The sequence below is a fragment of the Phalacrocorax carbo genome, chromosome 1 (genome assembly GCF_963921805.1).
Source record: "Phalacrocorax carbo chromosome 1, bPhaCar2.1, whole genome shotgun sequence".
Classification (NCBI taxonomy): Eukaryota; Metazoa; Chordata; class Aves; order Suliformes; family Phalacrocoracidae; genus Phalacrocorax; species Phalacrocorax carbo.
This window is the reverse complement of record NC_087513.1, coordinates 8331921-8355789: the sequence shown is the minus strand read 5'-3', so window position 1 is coordinate 8355789 and position 23869 is coordinate 8331921. Positions and strand designations below refer to the sequence as shown.

At 42.9% G+C, this 23869-nt stretch overlaps 1 protein-coding gene and 1 long non-coding RNA gene across 2 annotated transcripts in view; both read left to right on the top strand.

Moving 5' to 3' along the window:
* Positions 1–17897, top strand: part of LOC135311977 (uncharacterized) — a 69994-nt gene extending 52097 nt beyond the window's left edge. The window contains exons 2-5 of the long non-coding RNA XR_010371568.1: positions 6529–6614; positions 10397–10511; positions 11350–11606; positions 12670–17897. This is a non-coding gene — a long non-coding RNA (uncharacterized LOC135311977). The remainder of the gene's footprint in view (positions 1–6528; positions 6615–10396; positions 10512–11349; positions 11607–12669) is intronic.
* The window catches only part of FRMD4A (FERM domain containing 4A), a 383615-nt gene that overhangs the window by 63292 nt on the left and 296454 nt on the right, over positions 1–23869 (top strand). The gene's annotated exons all lie outside the window — the stretch shown is intronic.

Sequence of the window (23869 nt, the reverse complement as noted above, 5' to 3'; positions counted from 1 at the left end):
AATGTGGGGAGCGCTGCGGATCACCCCAGATGGTGGATTACGGTCAGCACATGCGAATGGGGGTGTACGGCAGTGAGGGAGCTTTCTGAGCAAGCTGGGGCAGGTGGCTCCAAACCCAAGTGCTTGTTTCATCAAGTGTAACACCAGGAGAAGGTTATTTACCTTCTTTGAAAAGTGTGGTGAGCTTCTCTGTTGAAAAGAGCTGTGCAAGAGGTCAGTATTTGTCTTCTGAATTTGTTTATGGGAACTTTTAATTTAACATTCATTGCTGATGTTTAGTAATAGACTTTTTTCAGCCTGTCTTGCAAGACCCATTATCGGTGTTCACTGGACCAGATCAAAGAGAGAAATTGATGTCTTTTATTGCTTGATCTATACACGGTTTGCTACTTGGAAAGATGAAATATTCCATGCTTATTGAGAATCTGCATTATTGAGAATTGTATCAATGCTTGTTTTATGCTTATTGACATTACATTTAGACTGGTTATTTGAATTCTGTGTTGTGTTTGACCAAGCTTAACTTTGTTTCTAGGTCACAGCAATCTCTTGCCCTGATAAAAGGTAAAGAGGGGGATTCCTATTTTAAACACAAAATAATTAGAATTTAATTTTTTTGAGATATGCACATTGATGCATACAAGCCTTGATATCTGCCCAGTCCGCTGGGGAGTCATTTTGACTTTGAAGTGCAGAACTGTGTTCATATTTAATAATGAGTTCTTTTTAAAGTGAGGCTTAATGGAGGTTTGTTGATAATTATTCTGCCTCATTGATAAAGATCCCAAACACACAAGAGTTTCAAATGATTTCACAGCTGATTTATATGCACAAAGCATAATTAGGATCATGTAATTTCCTTGCCAGTTTGGTTCTCATCTGAATATAGAAAAATGTCACTTAGAAAAAGTTTTATACTTTGTTGTTTGACTGACACTGAAAAATTAAATATGAATTGCAACCAAAAAAATCATGTATAAAGTGCCATACACTATAAGTGAGTACTACTGAAATGCTGCTTTGAAGACAGAATTACAAATTGCCTCACGGGTGTTTCTAATGTGCTCCCTACTATATATTATCAGAGACCTTCACAAATGTCAGTTTTATAAACACCTCTATGGGAAGGGAAGACGCTATTACCACCATTTTACAGATGAGGAGCTGCACTACAAGAGAGTTTAAGGTCAAAAATGTCCACTCAATTTAGCTACATTATTGGAAACACCTAGAACTTGATTTTTCAAAGCATTATACAACACAACGTATACTTGAAGCACTACTAAGGACCTCACTACTCAGTATTATGCCAAATCAAATTCCAGGATTTCCTCTTTATTTCAGCCCAGAGAAAGAGGAAAGCACAGATCAAGTGAGGAGCCCAGTGCCATGCAAGAAGCCAATGGCAGAGGAAGGGGCAGAGTCCAGGTCTCCCCCAGGGTCTTCAACAAGACCTAGTTGGGAACATTTAACAGCAGTGAGAAGATGTGTCATGATCAGGAAAATGATGGCTAGCTAAAATGAATTTTTTTGTAGAAAAAGGACTATGTTAGCAGACTACCACATTGGGGGGTGGGGGGTGTGACGATGTAAATGGTTGAAATAGTCATTTGTGAAATTTGCAGATGAACAGTTTCTTTTCCATTGTGCACTGATTTTTTTCCTTGGAAATTTTTCTTCATTTCTAGCAAAGTTAAAATCCAAGCTTTTACTGAAATAGTGATTGCTGTGTCTGGGGGAAGGAAGGGGTGTTTGAATTAGCAGACAGAAGCACTTTTCAGGAACTTGTCTCGCCATCCTGGCATGGGATGGAAAAAAAATTCAAAATTTTGAACTCTCATAAGACAGGAGCCTTTGTTCAGCTCTCTATATAACTGCCTGCACTTGTGTTAAGCCTAAACCACTGTTTTTCCTTTCCTTATCTCTCAGCCACACTCTTTGCACACCTTCGGGATTCAGTAGGTCTACAGACATCAGCCTCTTAAGTTACTCAGCCACGATTCATCCTCAGCAATAGACCATCCTGCATCCTACATGAAGCAACAGTACTCCGGGGGAAAAAAAAGAAAATACATGATCCTGTAATGAAAAGCTGTTTCATAATATATAAGTACCAGGTGTGGGATTGAGCCTCCCTAATTTAAGCTCCCAATTTTTATCTATAATTTAAGTGCCTAGCAACCCAGTCCTGGGAGGGAGGGCTGAAAATCCCTGCGCAATAGGCAGAGAGAGGTAGGTGCCTCTGGACGTCTCCAGAGGGAGATACAGGCTGCTGCAATCAGGTCCCTGTGGTAAGCTGGCAGTGGAGCCAGCTCAGCCTGCTTTCCCTGCATGTAATGTTTGGTTTTCCTCCAGGTAGTTTTCTCTTTGGGGTCCCTGGTTGGTGCTCTGGTTTGGCCATGGGTACAATGCTTCTGGAGATACAGATGTCCAGAGCTGGGCTGAGGCTGCTGCTGATGCACTGCTCGAAGGCACTCCAAAATCCCACGTGGGTTATGCTCTCCCCACGCAAGCACATCTCTCATTTCCCAATTCTTGGGCGTAGGGAGTCAACCAACCTGCTGCAGCCGCTCTGCCTGGGAGAGGGCGTCCAAGCAGTTTACATAAGACATCATTAAAAGCCACAAGAAAGCATGGTTTTATGATAAGAAAACAGACAGGATCTAAATTAAACAGTATGTGCAAGGAGCTGTGCATCTGTTTATAAAATATGCTCTTACTCAGAGAAAAGGAAAGGTCTTGATGCATCTTTACCTGTGATTCTTGTCCTAATGTGCACAGATTAGACTGTGTACAGAGAGACCTCAGCAATGACCCCTTCTCTGTTATTCCTAACTCAGTGACATTTCCCTCATTCTGAGAGGTGGATGGAATTAATTTTTCAATCTCTCTCTACCGTGGGCCCCTTCTGGCTACAGAGGGTCCGTTGAAATGCATGGGTTTTGTTACACAGCCTGTTTGACACCTCGGGTCAGATCTGAACCATGGACAGAGTGAAATTGAATTTTTCCTCCTGAACATCCCCTTTCTTATTTTCTGCAGGTCTCGACTGCGTTCAAGTCATGCTTCTACCAAGTGTCACACAGAGTCTAACACTGCCTGTATGTTAACTCTACTTCCACTCACAGACGGATGAACCATCATATGAAAAAGGGTTCATTTAAATTCTGCGCTATAATGGAATGCCAGATCCATACACTCCAAATCATGAGTCATTTTCCTTCCCTAATGGTATCGGCTTAAAAACTATATTAGCAGAAAGGTTGTGTTTTCTTGTGCTTGGGTTTTTATTTTAATTTTTTTTCATTTGCATTTTGGAATTTCACATTTGAAGGCTTATTCCTCAAGAACAAAGGTTGGGAACTTTAATCCCATGTCTCCCAGAGCTCAGGTTTTAAAAAAAGATGAGGCACAAAGCTGAAGGGCCCAGATGACGTGTTGAAAATACAGGCAATTCCATACTGCTGTACATTTCGCCGAAGAAAATGCCTGATATGTCCTGTATAAGGTCGATGCTCTGTTTATGTTACTCGGTTCTATTACAGACTGTATGGAGCTATCACAGCTGTATCAGGGACAGGAGGGCTCTCAGCTTTGCAATGAACCTTCATCTATTACATATTTTAGCCCAAACCCTTATTCACAAGCCCATCCTTCCTCTAGTTTTTCAGTTACTGAAACCAGCATTTGCTATCATGTTCATCAATCAAGAGCACTTCAATCTGTTGACATCCAGACCTCATTGTCTAATGTGGCCTCTGAAACCTTTGGAAAGTCCTTGACAACTTTGAATGTTGTATAAAGCAAAAAAAAGAAGGGGGCAATTGTGCACCACTTCTGTGATAAGTAGGGTAAATAAAGAGCAGAAAAGAAGCAGTAACAAATGGTTTTGCATTTCCCAGCACAGGAATCAGGGGTCCTTGCCATGCTAACCTCACGAGCATCTCTCATGTGCCACTTAGGCTGAGCTAGTACATATGTGTTGTCTTATATAATTGCATCTGTGTTTTGACTTGCAAAAGCTGGGATCTTTTTTTTGTACTAGAAGAAAACTATCTTGTAATCAGGCCATTTCATTGTGTCACCCTATCATACAAATAATTAGTTTTATGGTAGAGTCACAGTGTTTGAAGCCTTTGACCATGTTTCCTAAGCAGTGACCCAACAGCAGCAGGTCTATAAAGTGGAAGAGTTGGTGCTGAGGATCCCTCTCATACACTACAGTCATTGCAAGACATTTATTCCAGATGAGCTCTAGCCACATCCCATGAACCATCTGGTCCATCAATGTTTGGAGCACACTAGGTATGCTCCTGCAATGCTGCTGCAGCATCTTTCGGTTGAATGGTTCACCTGGAAAGAATCCAGGTTATGTGCTCCAAGACGACTCGGTGAGGTGAACCACACAGCAGTAAGTGGAGACAACCAGAAGATTCACTCCAAAAGGGCAGCCTCCATGTAAAATAAAACACGACTTTACACACACTCCCTTCTGGTAAGCTGTAGTGCTTGGTCTGGGCAGAGAGGGCTGGCTCCACACTTGTGCTTTCTGGCAGCACTGCAAGGGTTGTGCTCCTTTCATTTGGCAATAACTGTGTTGCTGGTCCTTGGGCTGGTTGGAGGCTGCTGTTTCCTCCTCAGGATCTGTCATCAGTTGGGTGGTTCATGGCTTCACAGATAAGAGTTGCTAAAGCAGAGAGTCACTAATCAACAGGGCTTGTCCTGCAAATCTCACTGAGAATGAAGTTACTCAGATACTTAGAAAAAGCCCAGAATGGGCTAGAAATGGACAGAGCATCAAACAAAAGGTAGGACCTAGTTGAGAAAAGCCCATGAACAACATCCTTTGCTCTGGCTGTGACATTGGCCGTGTAGTCAGCCAAGGGGCATAAAACAGGATAAAATTCGTCTGGACTGATAAAGACCAAGGTCACTGAGGATGTCTTGATTTGTTGGTAACACCTTTAGGCTGCTGCTAAACTTCAGCTGTCCTGGGTATGGAGGAGCATCCTTTCTATATCCACTCCAGATGTTGGTATAGGTCTTAGCACCACCATACAGTTTTCAATAGCCATTATGGTCCTTCGAGAGGTACGATTTCAAGAGATATCTTAGGCTTTTTGCTGTCCTGAGTCAAATTTACTGGCTGGGGGAAATAAGTTTGTTGTAATCTAGCTTGCAAATATGTTGCTTCCACTGATCATACTGTAAACATGAATGGACCTTTGTCAGTGTTATATAGGAGTATGGATCTTAAAGTTATGGACATGGAAGATTGTTAAACACATAGGGTTTGCAAGATTAGCCATACAAGATGCAGCATTGGGACAAACTAATAGTCATATGAAATGGACATTCAGAGTTTGGCAGTGATTTTCCAGATCAGAGTTATTCTGTGATTCTCCAGGGTAAAAGGAGAAGACTGAATATTGCATGGCTGCTTTGCTAATTCAAAGGTGGATGCACTCTCACAGATGTAATCCGAGAAATTTTAAGATGCCCTTGCCGTTGTTGAGCCCTGCTCCCCAGCTTCAGTTGCCTTAACAGATTGTGTGAATGCCCCTAGACCATCTCAGTACGAACTCGGTCAGGTTTAATAACCTCTTGCCCCACAGCAATCCTGAGTTAGCCAAGAGTTATTTTTAATCACACGTGGTGCCTCTCACAACAAGTGATCCATGCAGCCCCAAAGATCAGCAGGCATCAGTCATCCACAAACCGCCCGCATACCGTATGAAAAATGTAGCTCGTGACCTCCTGCTCCCTGAAGAACAGTCGATATTAAAAGCAATCCCACAATATTCAGCGGTACAGGCAGAGGTCAGATCAGACTGGCCCTTGCTAATGCACTGTGTCAGTATTTCTTTAGTGACCTCATCAGTCCTCTCAGAATTATCTTTCTTTAAAAGATGTCATGTCTGTCTCCTTATGAAGAAAACCTCCTGGATGAGATTTGATCGTGCGTGTTCCTGCATCTAGAGAGAAGCGGTATCAGGGAAGAGGCAGTTTGACCCCTTTAACTCAAGGGGATTTTAACTCTGAAGCTTAATGACACTTTAATTGCTACCTGTCCTGTAAGAAAGAGAAATACAGCCATTCTGGGACTGTGGGTTTCCGAGTGCTGTGTAAGGGAAGTACCAGGAGATGTACGTGTTTAAAAATGTTAAAAATGTGTCAGCAAGCATCCAAGCTGGGATAGAAGAGCAGATGGTCTTCTATGAGAATGAGGGATCAGCAACTGCATCACCAAGTCCACGAGTTCAGTCTTTGTTGTAGCGAGAATAAGTGATTTTCACTCAGCTTATATTATTCATCAGAGAACGTCTATGTGTGCATTTTTAAATAAAACATGATTATGTTTCCTTAGTTTTGGTTTTGCATACTTTAAAGCTGAATATCTTTCATCAGTCAGCTTGGCTTTCAGGCTTTGGCATTTTAACCAACTAAATAAATATTCTCAAACTTTCTTAAATGTATATGCAAAAATGCTCAAAAAGGTAATTTGCCATAAATCTCATCTTTCCACAGAGTTCCAAGCTACCATTTTAATTTTTCTGTCATGTATTTCAAGCTGCCGAAGTCCATGTTCAAATCCGGAGGGAAAAGGATAGCAGGTAGGAAATAAGTTTGGAGACAGTTAGGTGTGTTTGTTTGCCCCCTTCTATTTGTTTGGGCTTTAGATTCGTGCAGTTATTTTCATTGTCATCCTTGCAAAATGAGACATCTCTGTCTGTAAAAGTGAGCCTTGTATTCTATGGAGATAAAACAATAAAATGCTGTAAGATTTGCAGTACAATGATGGGAGCTGGCAGTTCTCAAATAGTATGAAATTATTTTAGTTTAGTCTTGTTCTTCTGTATCTCCTACTCATCTACTGCCCTCCCTTAGTGTCAAGCATCATCTGTGGTTTTTTCTAGTGTTCCTCTGACACTTTTGCTCTCCACTTGGCAAATGCAATCAAACTATAGTGCAGAGCAGGGCTGGTAAATTAAGGTACTTAAGACAAGAGCTGATTTTAGAAAACAGCCAGGTTTTTGTGTGGTTTTCAGACAAAACCCACTGAAGTTCATATATGACTTTGCAGCCAGTATTGTCAGATCATTAGAGGAAAGCTGTGGTTATGGGAGAGGAAGCAAATTGTTGCGCTCATACTTCTGTCATTGTCTGATTTGGATTTCCCCCCCCAAGAAACAGTCTGGAATTATTAATTACTGCAGATTTCCTATTCACAAGAGAGGTTCTTAATGGAAATGCATGCCTTCACGCCCTCTCCTACAATACATACATTGTGAAGAAATAATTGCACAAACCAGCTGTTTCCTATTTCCTCCAGGCTGGCTGCTCTTAGGAACAACGGCTCTTAAGAAGCCACAACGTACAGCCCCCCCCTCAGCATGCCATCCCCCTGGATCCGAGCACACCTTTGCCCCTCAGCGCCCAGGTGAAGGACAAAGAGTTGGGCATGAGGGACAAAAATGTCCAGGACATTTTGCAACCCCTCATGCTCAGATCAGCTTCCACTCCACCAGTGGTCAACAGTTTGCTCTTGCAAATCTTTTGAGGATGGTGTCTGAGGTCCATGGACCTTAGATATATTCAGCAGGGTGCCAGTGGGTTGCTGGCTCCTCCTTCAGACCCTAAAGGGGTGGCATTACTCCTGAGGGCTGATTTGGAGGCAAACCTTACAGCGAGGAGTCCATAGGGAGATCCCAGGCTTTGTTTCATGCCACTGGAAGTGACTCTGAGTTTTTTGCCCATATTAACCAAGGACACCACAGTCATGGTCCTTCCTATAAGGAGGTTGGACAACAGCCTTGAGCAAGTTTTGAAGACCTCAGAGAAGAAAATCCCCACATGAGCAGCTTTAAGGGCACAGCAGCTCGAGGCACCTGTAATGAAGCGATGTGCCCAGGGTGGAAACTGCTGGGTAAATAGAGCAGTGGGTATCAGGCATTGGAGCCACAGAGGAGTCTAGTGCAGGCCCATCACGTCATCTACGTAAGCAGGCTTGTTCATGGAAAGCGGCTTGACGATTTGGGGGAATGTTTTGTACGCTGCAAATGTTAAATGACCCCTGATAACGAAAGCCTGTTAACAGACTGCTCTGAAAGCAATCAGGCTTAATTACCTCGGAATACTGGGCTTTGCCAGACTATAAAAACCTGTTATTTATTTTAAAAGTTTTGAAAACATCTGTAAGCCAAATATATTTGAATGTATATTTATATGTTTGTATGCCCATATATGTGTTGATTATTCAATGAGAATGGACTTCTGCTACTCATTTCTGCAATTTCTTCTTTTTTTTGGCTCCAGTTGTATTTTCTGACTGCAGCAGTTAAATGCTTGGTGTCAGCGAAATGCATATTCTTTCCCCACATTTTTTGATTTTTGAAGGAAGATTTGTTCTTACCCTCCCAAAACAAAATCCTCACCCACAGCCTGCTTGAGAAGTCCTTTGATGTCCGCTTACTCAGTATAAAGATACAGGGCTCTAGATCTCAACCCTCCCCTGTTTGCCAGCCCAGGCACTAATTCTCCCATCGAATAAAACTTTGTAAGAGGGCAGAGTCAAACGTCACATCTAATCATTGATCAGACCATAATGAATCACATCTATTAACACACTTGTGCTTTTATTTCAATATGAACATCTTTTTTTTTTTTAGAAAGGGGGATAAAATGTAGCACATTTTTTGTTGGTGTTACCAAGGGTGAAGTGTGGAATTATTTCAATTTTTTTAAAAAAACAACCCCAAATGCTGCCTTTTCCAGCTGCAGAATTTGCATATACAAAATGAAAATGCTTATCTGATGGTTCACGCTGAGTGCGGCATTGCATGCAGTCATTAATGATCAAAATCTTTCTAATTCAGGTGTTAAATTTTAATTAAGGTACTGTGCTGATTAATACCAAATAACACAAGGCAGGAATGACTGCATTTTGCTCACGAGGGACTGGCTGCTGTGCTGATCTAGTGGTGTCAGAGCACCCTCATTAAACCTAGCTCAGCTGTGCTGCATTACCCTCCAAAATCCAGGGGTGCAATTACCATTTCCATCCTTATATGTCAGTTTGCCCTGTATTCAAAGCACTGTCCTCTGTTTTGCACAGGGGTAGCTAAACGGGTTGTCAAGCCTCATCTTTCTTTCTCTTTGTTGTTGTTGTTGTTGTTTTTCTGAATGAGAAACATTTTACTTGTTCCTAAAGGTGTACAAGGTAAGGAGGAAATAGCTAGCACCGCCTTTTCCGTCCTCTGGCCTTCTGATGGCAAGTATTTTGCCTGAAATTACACATCTCTTTTGTCACTTGAATGTATTTCGTTAGCAACGTCAATCCCAAGAATCAGGTCAAGACCAGCATTGAAAGCTGCCACCTTGACCGGCTGCTGCTCCGGGTCAGCAGAGGCCATCAGACTCCCGGCTCCCCTTATTTACCCATCCTCTTGAGCTGCCGTCTAACTGGATTAAGTGATCTAATCCATCATGTTTGCGATAATCTCACTGAAGCGATTGATTGGGAAAGAGTAGATTAATGTAGTCCCATGAGCCCCAGTTTGCTTTGGTTCATGATATAGCCACTTGCTCCATAGCTGTGGACAAGCCCTTTTGAGACAGTGGATGTTAAGGCTTGTTTCCTACTCTTTTTGCACACATTGGAGAGCTTGCCAGGCTGACAGTGCTTGCTGGAGGGTGCTGCTCGTCATACACCTGCTGTTGCTTGTCTCCAAAGTGCCGACCATGAGATTGAAATATATATTTTTATTTTATATATAAACCACAATATACTGAAGAGAGGGCTAGTCGTGCTTTAATCCAGACCCAGAATTACGCTCCCCCAACATAATGAATCATTATGCTCCCCCAACATGATGAAATCCTTCATGTTTACGTATTTTCCCTAAAACGCCTTTAACGTAGTCTTGTTAAGCTGCAAATAGATTTTATTTATTTTCAAAACCCAAAGCAGAGAGTGCAGGTGCGAAGCTGGTAAGAAGAGATGAAAAGAAATACAATATCATGACCCTGCACTTATATTACCCCCAGTGGTTTCTCTTCTGCTTTGTTATCCACTCAGTGCTCTTGAGATTGCATTCATTAGAGAGATCCCCAAACCAGCGCAGCCCGTTTGATTGTATAGTCTGGACCTACCACCAGAAGTCATTCAGATTTGACTCCCGTTCATCTCATTCAGGGCACAGGACGCTCTCATCCTTCTCCTCATCCACCCGCCTGTTGCCACCACCCACTTTGGTTGTGCTCATGTCCCTTGAGCACTGGCCTAAGCAGTTTAACCCTGCCCATAAGGGCAGGAGGTGATTTTTCTGACCTAGTTTAGGACATCTGAAAATCAGACATCTAATTCTGGGCTATTCACCCTACTGTCTCCCTACAGTCAATGAAAAGTAGCAGGTGCCTCCAACAGGTGGTTCATCTCATCCTAAAATTGGCATCTAAGATTACACGAGTGGCCTCTGGACATCTGTGGCTAGGAGGAAGCATAGTGTGGGGTGAGTAACTTAAAATTAGGCATCTGATTTTGACATGTCTGAGTTCAAATGAGAGAAATCCTTCTCTTAATGACTATTTTTACTCAGAGTAAGCCTAACTCACTCCTTCAGGCTGGATTTAAAGCTCTGTCTTGGATGCCTTAAGTCCTTCCAGAGTATATTCGTTTTTTTCCAGAGCTAAATGATGACTGTCCCTTTTTTTTTTGGATGTAGTAAAGGGAAGAGGAAGTCTGGGGACCTGCCCTTTGCCCTGCTGTATCAGAGTTTCTACCAAGAGCCATGATTTGTGACATTGCTTTGTCCTGCTTTGCATGGGGAGGGAGGTAGGGAAGCAGCTCTTCCCACTACTGGCAGTGGTGGGTCGTAGGGGCGAGGGTCTGGGAGGTCACTCAGGGCCCCATGAGAAAGGCAGGTCCCTCCCGCAGATAAACTGCAGGGTCCCTTGGTGCCGTGAGGGGGTCCTTTCTGCCCCACTGCATCTGTAGAGCCAGATGGCTTAATGCCGCTCTGGGTTGGCAATGCAGATCAACTTCACCACCACTGAAAAAAACAGTTTGCTGGGAGCCCCTGGGCCGTCATGAGGGGCCATGAACTTCCTACCTGACAAGCAATGATGACAACCTAGGTGAGGCAGCAGCTGTACCTCACTGCTGAGTCTAAGCACACGTGACTGCAAAAGAATTAATGCCAGACAGTGAGTGCACATTGTGTGGAGCTGATTATTCATTGCGTGTAGCAGAACAGGTGGTCTGCTGTCAAGCAGAAGGACAAGTGCTTTTCCCCCTCGGAGGCTGGAATCCAAAAAATGACATTTCTTTCTCTTTGGATGCTCTGGCAGAATGAAGAGTTTTCTGAGCTCCCTCAGGAGGTTCAAAATCGAGGAACATGGAGGCCCTTTGCACCCCTGATGCTTCATCCAGTGCAGAATACAAGCAACGCTCAATGTTGTCCCAGGGTAGCAATGGCAGCGCTGCCGTCCATGCAGGCAGCAGCAGGGGTGGAAGAGGGCCGCGTTGTCTGTCCTGCCTTCTCCCCTCTCTGTACAGCAAGCACTGCTCAGCATCCAAGGAAACATATTTTCATTAAATGCAAGAGGTAATGAAGGTGAAAATGTTATGGTTGTAGGCTGGTAGGTTTGCAGGAAAAATAAAAGAGGAAAAAAAGGGGAAAAAAAGAAAGGCTGCCACAGTTTAAAATTGCAATGGCTTTTAATGAATTTCTTGTCCCAGTGTTTAACTTTCATGTGTTGAAAGCAGCCAGGAGAAACTGTTAAAGGTGCAGTTAGTGGCAATTGTCAAATTGTAAATCAAATGGGAAAAGCAGAGTGGGTCAATAAAAATAAATAAGAGGGATAGTCCCCTGGGTGGGACAGAAAAACCAGTGCTTTTGTTAGTCTGAAAATAACCTATTTCTCCCCCAATAATCAAGGGTATTTCGTTACATAGAAAAACATAGGTGAAGTAGTAGTGAAGTGACTTAGCCTGAGATTGCTCATTGTCCAGTGCACCACAGTAACTGCATAAACCCAAACTGCTGCAAAAGAGGCTCTCCTGGTTGCAGTGCTGGGTGCTGCTCCCCACTATCTCCCAAATGAAACATGCCACACGCAGAGGAGCATCTTCTCCTCACAGGCCCCTTATTAGTCCTACAGGACTTCTCCCAGATATTCAAATTGCTTAATAGTTACTTACCTTCTTCCTGATCAGGTAGTCTGGTAACACCATCGGAGTTACTCTTCTCTAATCAGAGCTCCTCCAATCCGAGTGCAAAACTTCACATGCAACCCAGGCTTTATGTCTACAAACACTGCACCTCTCCCAAGAAGAGATGTTGGTTCATAGCTCCCTACACACCAGGGTGAACTCCCCACATTGTTTTTACTCCTCGGTGCAGACAGATTTGACCTCTGACCTTTAAAGATCAAAGGTTACAGTCTGACATTATCACACCATCTAACTCCCACTTCATTTGATCTGTTTATATGGCCACTATTTTCCACATCATTGACAAAACACTGGGTGGGTGATTTGTCACAAGGTTGACAGTTATAGACCATAAAGTGTATAAATAGCCCCTGTTTTTTAAGGTAATCAATGGAAAAATGAGTATCAGAGTCTGAAATGTTACAAATATATGTATTTATTCCTGTCTTTTGCAGAAAGAAGGGGAAGGGGTCTTCACTGGAAACTTCCACACAAACCGTTTATTTCATGGGCCACCCATGAGTCAAGTCCTTGGCTGATGTAGGGGAACAGCAGCTCTGTCTGTGACACAGGGGATGTCTTTTTATGCCAGAGTTTATTCTGCCTTCACAGAGAGCTGTTCTTTGCAGTTGTGCTACCTCCATACATTAGGGTCTGTAATGTGTGCAGCGGTATGAGGCACCCCACAGCTGTGGGGCAAATAGCCATCAAGCCCAGCATACTGTGTCCACTGGTGGGTGCTTACGGAGAGGAATAAGGACGTATATCATATTGTTCCCAGCAATGACAAAATTTTCTTGCTAAGCTAAATGTTGCAGCTGGACCCTTGTGTTTAACAGCCATAAAAGGACTTAACCACTCTAAAATAATCTATTTCCTTTATCTATTTCCTTTTGAATCACTTACACCTTGGGCTCCACAGTATCTTTTGGCAATATATTTCAGCTTAATGACGTACTATATGAAAAGTGTTCTTTTAGGTTCATTTTAAACTAATGCTTGATGATATCGTCGCATGCCTACGAGTTCCTATATTATGAGAAACAAATCAGTACTATTTTTCTATTCCTTTCTGCTGCACTATTTGTGACTTTTATCTTTAGCTCCTCTTTATCACTTTTCCAAGGCCAAAAGTTCTCTGTTCAGTTTCCTCCATTTTGTGAAAGCCCTTCTACACCTTTGATCATCTCTGCCTCTCATCTCTCTCTCTTTTCTGTAGTTTTTCAAGATTAAGTCATCAGAACAACATAGAATCTTCAAAATGCAGATGCACAGAGACTTCTACAGTGGTATAATGAAGTCTGCATTTTATTCTCAACCCCTTCCCTCAGATTTCCTAACATTCACTTTGCCTTTCTCATCACCACTCAATATGAGCCAGTGTTTTCCGAAAACTACCCACAGTGTCTCCAGCATCTCTTTCATGACTGATATCAACACTTCAGAAGCATCATTACGTATGTGTAGGTAGGTTTATTTTTTCCCCCACAACTCTCTTTGCACTAATTGACACTGAATTTCATCTGCCATTTTAATGCTGTATAATTCAGCTCCCTGAGATCCTCCTGTAGCCCGTCACAGTTGGCTCTGGAGTTGGCTCTCCTGAATGTTTTGTTACCTGCAAGCTGTGGCACTTGTGGGCCTCTCCCATCTGGGGTTGGTTAGGAGCAGAGGGGACAGCAGAGGTGCCAGCACAGACCCTGCCATTGCTGTGAATTTGGCCCCTGCTCTTCTTCATCTCTATACAGAGGAGGCTGGGTTTCCGCAGGGGGTCAGTGGAGGCTTGCACAGTCAGTGGAGACAACAAAAGGGAAAGCGGAGCTCACGGCATGTGGGCTGCAAGAGGAGCTGTCACGTATTGCATGCACACAACGGGCATTTTATGGCCTCATTAAAGTCAATGGGAGCTTGCCATCTGCTTCAGCAGGGGCAGCATCAAGGTATAAAAATATTACTGTTTAGATGGTGCTTTTTCCTGAGCATGGCTGATCCTTGCCATGACCCCTGAACTAGGTATGAGTTATCACTTCTGTATTTCAGGACAGAAAGCAGAAACCGAGATAAACACAGAAATTTCAAAGATCATGAGTCTCTCATCTGGCCATATGTGTCTGAGCGGAGGGAATGAGCAGCAGATGAGGGAATGCTTGGCAACCTGTCTTATGTGACATCCCCCATCAGCAGGTCTCTATTTCTGTCTGACTTTATGATCTCTTTTTCTCAATCTTGCAACTCCAACACTTCACAGCAAGCTGGGAGTCTGCCGGGAAGGTTCTGAGCTAACTAGGTGACAGCGATAGTGAGACACAATTGCAGAAGCTGTAATAAGCAGTATTGATTTTGAATAAACATGTGAGTAATATTGACTTGGAGAAGCTGTCTCTTAACAAGTGGAAGGACTGACTAGCTCCAAAGGATGGAGAAATGGAAGTCCCTTTCTGGAACTAGGTAAGGCAGGTTCCAGTCACAGATCTGAAAGCATAGTCTATTTCCAGCATCCTTTTTCTTAGTCCTGTTGGTGGATAAAGGTGTATGAACCACAGCGCTTTGTAAATGAATGAGGAATAAAGAAAGTGGTTTAGATAGATTGGTAGGAGAAGGGGGCAGTGAACAGAGCAGTGTAAGTGAGTGATGAACTAGCCACGGTCTAGTGCTTGAGAAGTGGTTGACATCTGAATGATACAGAAATGTTAAAGAGAAAGACAAGAAAGCTTTTGGTGGAGCATAGCTGTGGGAAGCTGGGAAAGACAAGCAGTGAAAACTTGGGACTGTGATTTTCCATCCATGGTTGACAAGGTCCCTTCAGAATCAATGGAGAGGTGCCATGGGCTCAGTGGACTTTGAATTAGGTCCACAATCACGAGATATTAGCTCTGAACCTGATCAGGTAGAACCGAGATTAATCAAATGATACACAATGGAAAATGGTCACATTGACATCTCATGCCTTGAACAAAGGGGAAGTACCTTAACACTTCCCTTTCTTGATAAGCAGCTTCCAGATCTTTGAGTCAAGGATCCAGCTCTCACCTCTGAGATTCGCTTGTGTTAACTCCCTGTCCTGGCAGACAGCCATAGAAGTGTTTCTGTCCTGGGTGGTGCTGTAAAATAACTTTAGACCACTCACCCAAGCCCCAGAGATCACCAGTGACCCATGGATCTCAATATGAGACCCAGCCACCCTGACATCCCATGGATATGTGGATTATAATATGTGCAGTAATGCTACAGAAGCCTTGCACAGAAATAAAGAGGTTGAGCTCCTTTGCATAAAATCACACAGAAAGGAAAAGTAGGGCATCTGGGAGGCAAAACCCCCCGTTTATAACAACTCCCTAGTTGCTCTTTCTGTACGGCAGCAAGAAGGCTGCTGTATGCAACAGGGGTCTGCTGAAATGAGAGCATTCCTTCCACACATGCATATGCAAAGATTAAAGAGAAAGCTTTGAAACGTTTTCAGAAAAGGGGTCAATTATGTAGATTTTACGTGGCTTGTTATTAAGGCCAAAATTCACATTGTTTTCACAAGGGCTGGAGGATACCAAGGCAAAGATGCAACGGCCAGAGTCCAGATTTGCCAGGAAGAAGGGAGGGAGAATCAAAACATTGTTAATTATACCCTCTCAAGAAAGGACTCATGGTGCTAGGAATTCACCCCAAGAGGGTAATTTCAGGGCTACAAGTTGTAATACATATTATTGTTGGTCTAAGCAGGAGCAGCCAGGAACTCTGACTGTGGCATATCCAGTAGCTTTTGCAGGGGACCCTACTCCTAATGTAAAGAGCCTATTCTGGGGAATATGATATCCTTCCCCCAGCCTATCTGAAGTCTTCAGCACCAATACAATAATGCGTTGAAACAAAACTGGTCAACAATTATTTCCTTGGACTTTTCAAACTCTTTGACGAAGTTTCTTACAAAGGCTGTCAAGGAAACCTGAGGCATTTGGTGAAAGGTAAAGTATTGTGTCATTGATTAAAAAACTGGCCAGGACAAAAAACGGAGCAGGAATGACTAGTTAGTTATTACAATGCCAAAAGCCTAACAAAAGGCTATCAGAGTGAACATATCAGCCATCTTTTCATGCATAAATAAAAGGCTTCATTTAGAGGAATTAAGACTATTATATTTCTTTTATATCCAACTAAAATTCCAGAAGTATTACTTTTCTCAGTATCTTACACATACATAGGTTATTAGAAGGTTACTGGAAATAAAGAAAGTACTGAAATAAAGAAAAAGATGGGTTTTTTAATTCCTTGTCCAGGCTTTGATGCATTTATTGAGTCTGGGAAGGAAGGCTGGGTCTTGGTGTTGGAAAAGTGCCTTTGTGTTCATGGTTTCCACAGCGCAAAAACGAGAATGGAGAATGGGTGGGAATGATCAACACTTTATACCTGGACCAAAAATTCACTGTAGGTAATCACTATATTTGCATGGTAACTGGACACTAACAAAAATTTAAAATCCCAGTAACGCAGCTTGCTGTTCCACAGCTGATTACAAAGTGATCATATAAAATAATTTTTCAATGGAAAAGCAGCTTTAAAGACAATGAACAAGTATCACTTTCCAGGAGAAAATAGCCAGTTTTCTCAAAAACCTAAAACATTTGGGCCCAGATAGTGTTTTCCAGAGAAAATTGTGGCATCTTGTCACGTACACAACTTACATGAGAGGGGAAAACATTTTCTGATCAGCTTTGTAGATCCTATTATTCCCGACTTCTTAGCATGAATTAGCTATGAGCACAGAAACGATGGGGTAGTGGTATAGCACTTTTCTTCTAGACATGTCAAAACATTTTACAAAGGCGTTGATGTCGCTTTAGCATAGGAAGACTGATGAGATGGAAAGCTGAGGGAGGAACCTAAAGGCAGCATAAGGCCCTGGAAGGGAACCTGCACATCCTAACTCCCCATGCAAGTGCCCTTTCCAGTAAATTGTGGGGTATGTTATTATCACATGAAAATCTCTCAGCTGATCTTTCCGAGTTGGCAAAAAGAGGCAATGAATAGTCACAATGGGAAAGCTAACTCTGACTTTTTCTAAAGAGGAAAAGTATAGGACTGCCCATTTATCTCTGAATTGAATCGAAGACTATACAACTCTGCGTGAGCATTGTTATTTTCCTTTATCAGCAAGGCATTGTTTTGTTGCATGAAATCTGTATGTTCAATAGATTTGATTTTCCAAGCAGCTGGGTTATCTTGCGCTGTGAAGGCTCTCTCTTAATCTCAATTGCTGTGCTTTTCTCAGCGCCGTTCCCAGCTGCTCAGAAATGAGCACAGCGCTTTCATCCTTCTTTTCGCGCTCTTATTAGGTGTGACAGTTTCAACAATACCCGTATGTAGAAAAATATGCAGGCTTTAATTTGGTTTTTTAAAATGTGATTGTCAAAAAATACAGGCAGAAAGATGTTGCTTTTAAATAATAAGAAGTCCTGCCATGATCACAGAATAATGATGTATTTCCTTAGAAAGATGGGAGGATTTTTTTTCAGTTTGCTCTAACATATAATTGCAGCCAAACCTTATTTATCCTCAGGAGACAAGAGAACAGAAAAGAGGTGAAATATGCAGAGTTGGGCCATAGGTGCTTTTCAAGTGATGGTGACACACAATTAAGATTAATGTATGTATCTGATCATTTGCTTTCTGGTAAATGTCTTTTGAGAGACCAGACTGTTGATTATCCACTTTTTTCCCTGTCCTGATAAGCCTTTTTTGTGTAAATGAACCCTCCCCTGGCCTTATGGGGCCATGAATTTAGAGAGCACCTATTGGTGTGACTGAAGTACTGACACAACAGGAGAGGAAGGGGGAGCAAAACTACTTGGGAGGATGGGACACTCCAGTGAAAGACTCTTTGCTCTGAAACTAAACAGCATTCAATGTTACAAGCAACTGCTTAGAAAACCAAGCTGGAAATGCCTGAAAATTAGTGTCAGCCTCACAGCTATCCTGAAGGCTCAGCATCTGCAATGAGAGAGACAGATCTCTCCATCTCCTTTCAGTGTGTTGTTGTTTCTGCTCAAGTTTGCTCTCTTCCAGTGCAAGGAAGTGTTTCACAGCCTGGACCCTGTGAAGGCAGGGCTGACGGTTCCTTTGTGCAGGGAGGGCCAAGTGTGCTAAATCATGAGATCTGGTGAAGTGGTGGCCGTACACAGCCAGGGTGCAGGCATTTTTCTGCTTGCAGCCCTGGAGAAGAGAGCAAAGGGAAAAGGGATCTATCAAGGCACAGGAAGCAATGTGTTCAGGAGGGAGAATTAGATTTGCAAAGGTACGCACATTTGCATCTCCTACAAATAGTTACAGCTTGCAAACCAAGTTCCCTTTTGCAAAGTTGTCTGGACTGCAGTGTTGTCGACGGTTTAAGTTAACAGACTACACTTAAACCAGGGTGAGTGAGAAGTCATCACATACCCAGCTCAGCCAGTCCTGCTATAGGAGTGCTAACCTGGGGGCCAGAAAGTCCTTGACCCTCTGCTCTACATCTAGCAGGTCCCAGGCAGAGCTCCAATAAACCTAGCATTGCTCCATCAGGCAAACAAGAAGATGGTCTCCTCCCTGGACCACAGTCACTCTCCCATCTTTGTAGCAAAATGGATTTGACAAGGAAATATTGATATATATGCAGAAGGAATGCACTTTGCTCTGGAAATGTCATCATCAGGTATAAGCTAACGTCATTTGGATAAGAAGGGGCTATTCACATATATATTTATATACATTGCCAACAAACTAAGAAAGACAAGTAGGTATGAAGCCAGCCTGCAGACTGTTCACTTTGCAGTATTTTCCTATTGCAACCATGTTTATGAGATATGCACTGGGAGAATACAGAATCACTGTGGACTCTGTCAATATTTCACCAACCAAGTATTTGACCCCTGTAGTTTAGGAAATGTAGTGATGCTGAAATTTTTGATACCTGAGGCTACAATAAGGACTGTAAAACATTTTTTTTTTTCTATATGAAACTTGGGAAAGCAACTGATCTGCACAATAACCTATTCTGCATTATTAAAGGCTTACTGGTAAAGGTTTGATCTACAGCCCAACTCTCCTGGGTTGAGCAGCCCAGGGCAAAAGAGGCCTTTGTCTGATGAAGTTTACGGAAGTTTTCTAACAAAATAGATTACCAGCAAAAGCATTATTTTGCTAGTGCAAGTATGTCTAAGGACTTTGCCTATATAAGAAAGACTGATTTAAAAAAAAAAAAAAGAAAACCAAACCAAAACACAGTAAGCTACTTCTCACCAAAAATCTGAAAAATGACAACATTTCAGGCAGAAACAGGACTCCTGTGTTAGACTTTCTCTAGCAGCAGGTGAAAGACTTCCCCTCATCATGGCTGATAGCTCCTTCTGGTGTAACTTACTGGTCTTCACGGGACAGATAATATAAACCTCATTTCTTCACATTTTTTTTCCCTTGCATGTTTTTCCTTTTAGCTGAGATTGTTTTTCTAATCCAATATCTCCCAGATAAATAGACACATGAGATCTAGAGACTGGGGAATGGATTTGGGTTCGGGAGGCTGTGGAATGACAGAAGCTCCTTCACTTACTACTGCTAGATAAATCATCACATGAAACCATAGTCTGCATGTCTAACACTAGTGCTTACAGGCTGCAGTGCTACATTCTGAGTTATCCTTGGGTGAGATAATTTTGCTTCCCAGGTGGTTATCACTAATGGGTAATAAATCCAATGATGTTTCTAAATGACCTTTTAAAATGAGGACCACTTAATTATATATGGGACACTGATTTAGAGTAAGCCTATATAGTCTGTACAGTTTTTTCAAAATCTGAGATGTTAAAGATGTTCTTAAATTTCATTAAAATAAAAAAATAAAATAAATCCTTTAATAGATTTCCAGATTACCTATGCAAGGCCCTGCAGGAATAAAAAGCACCTCAAGGAGGAACTATAGCAATTCAGCAGTGGTTGGCTCTGGCAGGAAAACACACCCTGAAGAGGATGAAGGTCACGGTCCAGTACGCTCAAGGGGGTGTCCCTGAGCCCAGCCATAGCATGGAGACCCTCTGAGGAGCACACCAGCAAGGTTGCTTCAAAGGATTGTGGCCGGAGGAAGAGGAGTTCCAAGGGAACAAGTAGAACAAGCTTCATTATAGGGAAGAGGGAGGCCAGGCTAGGAATGTACCCGCAGTTCTGGCTCTCCAAAGGTAGATACACTTAAGAGCCAAGACTAGTAACAGCAATGGGACAGCACCAGAGGGGAGTCGATGCCAAAGTATCGGTGCTGGCCTTGCTGGAGACCATTGCCGAGCAAAGCAGAATGGAGTCTGCAAACATCTGAAGAAAATGCTTTTGGCGATTTTGGGCAAGAAGTGGTTCAGTAGCTCCTGCTGAAATTAGACCCATTCCTATTGCTATTTCATTGCCACTAAGAACTTATTGATTATAATATTTCCTATTACTTAGGTACTCAGGTGGCTTAACTCGGGAGCAATATCTGTCATCTTAGCAAGGCTCTGCCCACACCTGATCTTACCCTCACGCTCCAGGAGAGCCAGGGACTTACACAAAGTCCAAAATGTGGGGTGCCCTGCAGCTTATCCCACCTTTGAGCACCAGCAGCAAGCCTTCTGCATCCTGATATGGTTTTCTGCCTGGTTTAGGGTCCACATCTGCGACGCAGACAAGGAGAGGTTGCTGTTCTCTTGGACATGCAGTATTTGCCAGGCAAAGGCAACAGAGCGGTGGGCTCCACAGCCCACTGATGACCTGGTGCCAGGACAGGCTGGGCTGCCCAGGTAAGGGCGTTGAGGACAGGTGCTCCCACTCCCACTTTTCCGTGGTCAGCCACAGAGGTAGCTGGTATTGGTATGGATGCCCTATTAACAGGTTGAGCAGCACTATAAGGAGCAGCTTGCTAGCAATTTTTAGTTGGGGTGGGGGGGGAAAGAAAAGGATCTAAAAATGTACTTGTGCCTGGCAGGGTTGCTCTGCAGAACTAATCCTTTTCATTTCTTTTACATCCTCCATCTGTGATTTCATGGTTAATTGACTTATCCATGCAATGTTCCTCTGAGGTATAGATTATCTCCACTTTCAGAGTGATAAAACCAAGTGCGTAGGGGTTTGCGACATAACTTGCCCAAAACCCTCAAGGGATAACAAGGCAGAGGACGGAGTAGACCTGGGTCCCTGCTCCACACCCTCAAGATGGGTCCCCTCTCCCCATGGAGACATACAAGAAATCATGCTTCATGTGGGCAAGAGCCACCATGTGCTGAACCCAGTGGATCACAGCATTGCCCAAAATGCTCATCAAGGATTTGCTGGCCCTGGCCAGGGCACGAAGCCTAGAGCTGCTCTCATTCCATGTGTGAGCCAGGCCAGTGCTCATGGAGAAATGCTATCGCCGCCATCACACAGTTGGCTTTTATTTTCAGTCATCCCTGCGTCAATAAGTGCACCACAGCACTGGCTGTATTGACGCTCTGACGATCAATATTTGTAGCAGTCCTGGCTACAGCTCTTCAGGGGGATCAAAGCTCCGTCCTCCAGTCATAAGGCTGAACTTCATCTCCCTGGAAGCTGTGGGAAATTTTTACCTGTTACGGGTAAGAGGGAGGTACGTAATACATACTTGGGTTACGTCTGCATAACTTGTGTAAGCACTAACAGAAGACAAACATCAGCCTTCTTTGAATCAATAGGAGACAACCCCCACCCAACAGATTTCTTTCTTTGACTAAATTGAATCTTTCCCTAGACCTTCAATTGTGTATTTGCAGAATGAAGCATCAAACTGCAACTGCCTTTTAAATTGTTTTTAATAAGCAAAGTAAAGTAAAGAGGGAAGGATAGTTTAGAAGTGGTGATGACCCTGCAAATGTAGTAGCAGATAAAAAGTGGGTGAAGAAACACTTATGAAAATTGGGTTTCCAAGAGTCATTACATCCAGGTGGTGCTAAAACTTTAATGTAAAATGAATTAGCTGATTAACTTATTGAACTGCTGTCCATTACCTTTGAAAATATCATGCACAACAGGCAGGTTTCAGGCAACTGGTACAATATGACGCCCATCTCCTCAAACCACAATTTCTGGCTGTTGAGCTATATTGTGTATGACCTACCACTATTTTAAGAATTCAGCTCCACCAGTACAGTGATTGCCCTTCTCATTGTATGAAAGATAACTCAGATGGGCAATCACGGTGTTAAGATAATAAACAGGAACCTTAACAAGATGTTTTCACCCTTATTTTTGCCAGGATTGTGGCATGGGAAACACAAAAAACACACTGCTGTTCAGCAGCTAGGACATGCGTCACCTTATCCTAACACAGGTCAAGGGAACTGAGCCTTAGAAGTGCCAGTTCACTCCACTTACCATACAGAATTGATAATGAACCAGCTGAGCTGGTGCCAACCACACTGTAGACATTTGAAGTTAGCTGAGACGAATCCCACCTCTGAAGACTGACCCAGCTCAGTGAGTTTTGCGGTTGTTTTTTCCAGCTGAAGAAAGATTGGGGGTCCCTGAATTTTAACAGTGTCTAATAGCGGCATGAATTCCAGCATCAAATATTAATTCAGATGAGGCTTTGATGTAAGTGGGGATTGTTGCTTAGGCTGAAAACAGGCTGATGATATGTATTCATTATAAGTAGAAGCTTTCCTGTGCCTTGCTGGGGATGCTGTGCTGGCATCATTATTTTACATCTTTATTGACATTCTGGGAGATGGATAAATGTCCCATTAGCCTAGTAAAGTCAGAGAAATGAGACAACAGGGAGACCTAGAATCAGAAATATTCTTAGAAGAATATCTATATGCTGTGGCTCATAAGGTGAGAGAAGCACCCAAAAAGGGCTAGCACCTCTGCAGACAGAGCCCCTGCCCCAAAGATCTGAATCCAGAGGGTGAAAGGGTTTGAGATGACCAAGAGTTTAAATGAGCTGAATGGGCTATGAAAAGTAGATGGGCAAGAAAGCAAGAGGCGATCCCCAATCTCTGAGTCTCTTTAGCCCTCATCTTCTTTCCAAAGCAAATGAAACCCTACTCAGAAACCATCACAGCTGGGACATGTAGTGACCAATAGCTGGTAGGCCAGCAGGCATCCCCAGGGAGTCTTGGTGTTCACAGAGGACCATAACCCAAGGAGGGCTCAGAGACAGCTGTTGAAGTGGGCGCGTGTGTGTAGCCAGAAATATCCATTACAGCATAAGGCAGCAACACCCTACTGGCATCAGCCGAGTACAGCTCTTATTTGGAGAGGTGACGAGGGCTCCAGTTGAGCTGTAAGGGGAGGAGTGTCTTTTGTCTATGCCAGAAATTAAATCTAACAGACATAATGATTACTCTGAGTTTACAAACAGTGCATGGATTCAAGAGGGTGGGATTCACTAGGGGATGAAGTAACCAAGATAAAAAATATGTGAAAGGGAAAAAGTGTAGAATCATCATGGGGAAACAAAGGTATCCCATTTCCCCAGGTCCTGTTTTAAGGCATCTGCTTCAAAAATAACCCAGCCTTTAAAGAAGATTAAAGAATCTCAGAATGAAATAGTATTTTACAGGACTGCTTTTGGGCAACCCCAGATTATTATTATTATTTTGCACTTTTTCAACACAGTTCTTCCCCTCACCCTGTCTTCTTTATCTGCTTTAT